Genomic DNA, 6,290 nt, shown 5'->3' on the forward strand with positions numbered 1-6,290 from the left:
AAGCAAACAGCTCAGACGACAAAACCTCGCAACGGAAAAATCAACCAGGTGGAAGATCTGGTAGAATTCACTAGCAAAAGACAGCAAAACAACCTAACATCCGCCCGAACGCGGACTGGCAGGAGCCACTCCTCCTCACACGAGCGTTGTGTTAATTCCACAAGCCGGCAATTCAGCGCGTTTACAATCCCGCTGGCAGAACGAGAGCACAGCATAGTTTTGGAAAATGTTAGATTTGTCACTCGCGAAATTTCCCTGCTAACAGTTTTATCTGCTTAAATCACTTTTACCTACGTATATTATCTCAATATCGCACGATGCGAAAAGATCATCCGTTTTACAGTCAAGGGTGCTAAAATGAAACGAAGAAAAAAGGATACTGTACTTTTACTGCGTGCAAGTGCATAATCATACACGGAAGTACACAATTACAAAATCCATTAAGAGCTTTTGAGAAAATGTGGGTGCATCCGATTCCTCGCAGACGGGTCCAAAGGCGGCAAAATCGGTTCAGGCATCCTCTCTAGTTGTTTCAGTGACCGGTTCAGCGCACACCGACTGCCTGCATACTGGGCAGTTGCGTGAATAGGTAGTCAGCCATGCTGCTACGCACGCCTTGTGGCCAACTGCAAAAATCAACGTACCTGCATTTCACAGAATTTGGGTGCTTTATCAACACAGGCTATTATAGAAAATGTTTCGAATTGGAGTTCAGTGCATTACCATGCTGGCACGGCAAGGTCATCTTCATTTCGCCAATCGTCAAATTTTGCTGACACATATTGTGTCGTCCGATTGCTCGATGACTTTGGATTGAATACGACGGTTCATTTCATCTTCCGTTAGTGGAACCCCATTGTCCTGTAGATGTCCTTCTTGCTCAGGTGCTTCATTTTGAGCAATAAGCAGTTCGATTTGTCTTTTGACAAGTTCTTCCCTGATAGCAGAAATCGGGATGATTTCCTCTTGGGTCGAAAGTTGCGGTGCCTGCTGAAAATCCTTTTCTTAGAATTGCTTCACTAAAATGTTCATGAGCAAAGGATGAAGTCCTTACTTGAGCTCTTTCTGTTGCTGATCGAGTAGCTCGCAGTTTACGTCGTTGGCAGCATTGGTGGATTGTGTACATTAACAGGCTCAAAACAAGCACGGGGACAGCCACCGCCGGAGCAAGGTTCTGGTTAAAAGACTGAGAGTTGCCCGTTTTGATTGAATAGTAGGAATAACCATGGGAGTAACCACCGTGTAGGAAACTGCAACAGTACAGCAATAATTGTTGCGCACTAATCAAGATCTCGCAAAAAAAGGTTCGTACGTACTTTGCAAGCAGCCAAGAAAACTAATCAAACGACTCGTTGGTTGGTAGGAGCGTGAGTTACTTTCCGATGCGTAATTCGTATCTGCATATTATTTTAACCGTTAGTCCCATGTGCAATACTCACACTGACTCCTTCACTGCTGATAACGCCGTGTGTACGCCCAACTGGAACTAAGTAACCAAATTGTTCCCACTCTGCACAGGCCGCACCTGGTATCGAGTAAGGAACTGAATAAAAATTTTTTCAGTTCCACTCCATCCTTATAGCCGACGAAGTGGACGGTAAGGTGGTTCGATCAACAACGCTCCTGGGAATCTCAACCGAGAAAGGCTCAGTCGTAATATTGTTGTCGGGGCTTGAATACACGATGATGCCGGTGTAATATTTCTCATATGCATTTAGAATTTTGGCGCCAATTCCATTCGCATCGTCGGTAACATCTGTGAATAACAAAGCAATGTCAGCTTATCATTACTGGCCGTACATGTAATATCAGTACATGTAAATAACGAGGCGGTTTTTACTGCGGTCTCACACACCGTGGCCGTGTACTATAGAAAGTGGGTAAATCGAAGTCACGCTGTTTTAAAGCCGTTTCTTATAATTAAGTACAAGATCTATACTACGCGCGGCGCCCCATAGTTTTGAGATCTCTATAACCATAAAACTTCTGGAAAAACGGACAACGCCATTAGATCCGGGATAGTTCAGAAGTGGCCGGCATATTTTTTTATGAAAATATCGAGCCGGCATCAAGCCGGCATCAAGACCAGATTGATCCAACCCATCTTAAAGGTCACCTTGAAACTTAGAAATGTTTGCCTAGATACAATACAAAATACCAATTGACATAATTATCACACTAATTAAACCGAAAAATAAATAAATTATTGTACTCATTCAAACACTCGCGTTATTCAAACATTGCTGCCGGTGTTGCCGAGCTCGAAGCACGTTTAAAATCAACCGATATAAAATGTAAAAATATCAAATATAAAATCAATACGAAAAATCACAGGACGAGTGAGTGACCGAAGCACTATCACCGGCCACTGAGCGGAATCTCTAGATGAGTGGGTGACCGAGCTACCACCACTGACCAGCAAGAAAAATCACTAGACAAGTGAGTGACCGAAACACCATTACTGCCCACTGAGCGGAATTTCTAGGTGAGTGAGTCATCGAGCGGGCTTTGCTCTTGCTCACCTAACGATTTTTCTCCTTACCTAGCGATATTTCTTACTGGACAGGTTGAGCTCGGTCAGTCACTCACCTAGTGATTGACTGCGTCAAAAAATCGCTAGGTGAGTACGTGACCGAGCTACCAGTACTACCCAGCGCACAGAGCCCGTTAGGTGAACGTGTGACCGATCTAACACTACTGTCCAGTGCACGAACTCCGTTAAGTGATCTATTGAACGAGCTACCACTACTGTCCAGTGCATAGATTCCGTTAGGTAGATGGGTGACCGAGCTACCAATACTGTCCAGTGCAGAGATCCCGTTAGGTAGATGGGTGACCGAGCTACCAATACTGTCCAGTGCATCACTACTGTCGAGCTACCACTACTGTCCAGTGCATAGATTCCGTTAGGTAGATGGATGACCGAGCTACCAATACTGTCCAGTGCAGAGATCCCGTTAGGTAGATGGGTGACCGAGCTACCAATACTGTCCAGTGCACGAACTCCGTTAAGTGATCTAGTGACCGAGCTACCACTACTGTCCAGTGCACCAACTCCGTTAAGTGATCTAGTGACCGAGTTACCAGTACTGTCCTTTGCATAGATCCCGTTAGGTAGGTGGGTGACCGAGCTACCAAAGCTATCCAGTGCACAGAGCACGTTAGGTGAACGTATGACCAAACTGCAATATTGCTGAGCAAAATAGAGCAGGGCCTGCTAAGTTCTTAATGGGTGACCTATCTAGCACCACTGTCTAGTCTTAGCGTCCTTTTAGTTTGTAATGTGATCATTGTGATGCTCTCGTGGGTGATTAGATTCGGATGGTTTTTCGCTAAGAAAATTTAAAAAAAAATGATTTGTAAAGTCAAAGTAATTGCGTTCGACTGCACGAAACCAAAACATCCATTTTTTTATAAAATTTTTGTTATCGGGCTCTTCAGATTTATCCGTTCTAAGTTAACAATCCGTAAACCGGCCAAGGAGTTTAGAACCCAAGAAACGCGGAGGCGAAGCCGAGGCTGTTTCTTGTATGTTATATCATAATGCTGACATTAAATCGATATCTTACTGGATTCGTCATTTGTTTAGTGGTGAAACTCACTTTCTCTTGGTGGACATGGTTGGTCATCCACTAGAAGAAAGGAGTCAACCCATCGGTTTTCAGCTTCAACCGCAGAAGCCAGTTCCAGGTCATCTGGACTGCATCCAGTTGCAGGAGTGGCAGCTTTTAAGTATACCTAAACCGGTTTTGTCATTTTTCTGACACTCCTCATTGGGCAGAGAGGATGGCTTACTTACAGGTTTGTCATCCGCAAAATTTCGGTCAACAGCCACGTAGTCATTATCATCGGGAATCGTATAGACTGGAACTGCTCAGAGCGTGCCGTTTTGTCTTACATAAACCTCGATCAGGCATTGATGAAAGTTTATTAAGAGAACCAGGGTAGACAGTCCCAAATAAAGGGATACAAGTATGGATAAAGGCCACATATTGTAACTACGGTTGATTCGTAAGCTTTGACTGCGCTTCGAATACAAAACTGCAAATTGGTTAGTAACTTCAAAATACGAGCACCAAACTGGCTGTTGTGAATTGCCGTGTACCAACAACAAAGTAAGGTAGGAAAAAGTGTTTTTATTACCAGCAAAAAGCGTGGAGTTCTGTGCAATATGTCAGTTGACAACAGACTTGTGGTCATATAAGTGCTTTTGAAGGCATGCAACAAACGCATGCAGCAATCAGACAAGATAGGTAATAAAAGTGGGGTGTTTTTGTTTAGGTTTGACGTGATGCATTTTAGGTTCACGGGTCGATTTTTTCTATTCCGGGAAATACATGTGTACTGTACTCGTAGTTAAATCATGTACATATGTTAAATCTGTGCCTGTTTACATGTACACTGCGTGATTGTAAAAGACGTCGACTATCATTTAAAGCTATGCATAGAAGTACTTACTGAAGGCAGAGTGCGTGCCTGGAGGCAAGTATCACAGCTTGAATGCACGTATGCCATCGTTTATTTTCTTGACCTCAACTTTAATAAAGGCTGTAGTTTACCGTTACCTTGAACACGCTGTTGTTGTGAACTAACAAGCATAAGTACTGTTTACCGGTGCCATGTAGGTGTCGGTATAAAAACAATAAAATATTCAAAGCTAAACAGCAAACTATGAATAACACTGACATTAGCCGCATATTACTAGTTAATTCGGCTTAACATGGATCGCTTTAGTTTCTGAAATGCACCCGCCACAGACTCCCGCAGCGGCCGGAAACTGAGTGCGAAGACGATGGGATCAAACAGGGCTTGTAGCGGATATAAGATACCGGTAGCGTAACCGTATACGTCGTTGTAATCCAGTTTAACGTAGATACCAGCCGTCCAATATGCAAAGCACGGGCCATAACAAAGTATGATACTAATCGTCAGCAAGGTCAACAAGAGAAACCCGCGAAACTGCTGTTTCACTGCCGCTGGCTGATCTTTACAACGTCCCTGCGATGTCTTACAACCAATGCTACTGGGCACTACCGGCATTGTGCGATGCCGTTGCCGTTGTTTCCAGAGGAGAAACGGATAACTGCCGGCAATTAGAATAACGGGAGCATCGAACGTCCACATCATCATGAACCCGTACCAGCCAAACAGCGCGTCGGTATTGATGACACATGCGCCTTCTTCCACAGGAATGCGGTATTTTACTGCGTCCACAATCACACCGGGCAGAAGGAGAACATGAGTGTACAGCATCTGTTTCAAAACTGAAGCATCACCGTACACGAATTTACCGTGCAGTTATTTTGGTGCTGATACTTTTCTTTGCCTAAGTCGTTTTTACCGATTTTTTCAACTGGTCTTAAATAATTATTTTTACTCTGTAATCAAAGTAGTAATCTAACAACTATCTTAACAAATATTACCGTTGCTGCGCAAAGAATCCATGCAGTCTTTGGTCTGTGTCGATTCTTATAGGACAACGGAAACACGATCGCCCATACGCGATTTCCCATAATCAACACATGACAGTGAACCGTTGTCGCCGAAATCACATAAATCGTGTAATTGTACACAGTGCAAGCGTTATCGCCCAGCCACCAGCTACCGTGGAGCTCCGTGAGGATGTCCATGGAATTGCACAAACAAGCGTAGATTATGTTGGTCATCAGTAGAACGTTGAGATACACGCTAAACGAGGTACGCGCCCTCTTCTCTTTCCACAGAACAGCCAACATTGCCGTATTCAGTATAACTGTTGCGGTAGTCAGCGAGATCAAAATCGCGAATTGGTATTCCGGTTTGCCTGTATCCGCGGCCGCGGTACCGTTTCCCATGTTACTAGTCGAGTTGGACCAGACAGACAGCGACAGATTTAAAATTTTTTCAGCCATAATTCAAATAAAAATTTGGGATAATGGAATTTGTCAATCCAGGTCTCAACTATAGATGCAGTAAATAATAAAATCAAATTGTGAAAGAGAAAACGGCAAAGCACTTCAGCTTGCGCAGATGTGCACACTAAGCGTAATTACTACGATGTCACTGAAAGGTCCCTCTGCTTACGAGCTCAAGTGGATTGCCGGAAGCGCATATTACAATCTTGAAAAACGTATCTGTTGAGAGCTGCACTTAATTACAAAGAGATTTACTGGTCTCTTAGAGAAACCGGGATTTTTGAAGACTGTCAGAGGCACATGACTGCGCCTGGTGCATACGGCCCACCATGGACGTACTTGCACTCATGCTTGTCATATCGCCTCTCTCGCTGTACGTACGTGTGCTGCTGCACT

At 44.0% G+C, this 6,290-nt stretch overlaps 1 long non-coding RNA gene across 1 annotated transcript; it reads right to left on the reverse strand.

The window, feature by feature from the left end:
- Positions 1-490: 490 nt before the first annotated feature.
- On the reverse strand, positions 491-1,411 carry LOC129589909 (uncharacterized). Its single transcript, XR_008690665.1, has 4 exons — positions 1,317-1,411; positions 1,055-1,250; positions 724-990; positions 491-626 (listed from the first exon to the last, which is right to left on the reverse strand). It is a non-coding gene; the product is annotated as an uncharacterized LOC129589909 (long non-coding RNA).
- Between the last annotated feature and the right edge of the window lie 4,879 nt (positions 1,412-6,290).

Source organism: Paramacrobiotus metropolitanus, unplaced genomic scaffold (assembly GCF_019649055.1).
Source record: "Paramacrobiotus metropolitanus isolate TYO unplaced genomic scaffold, Prichtersi_v1.0 Parri_scaffold0000037, whole genome shotgun sequence".
Classification (NCBI taxonomy): Eukaryota; Metazoa; Tardigrada; class Eutardigrada; order Parachela; family Macrobiotidae; genus Paramacrobiotus; species Paramacrobiotus metropolitanus.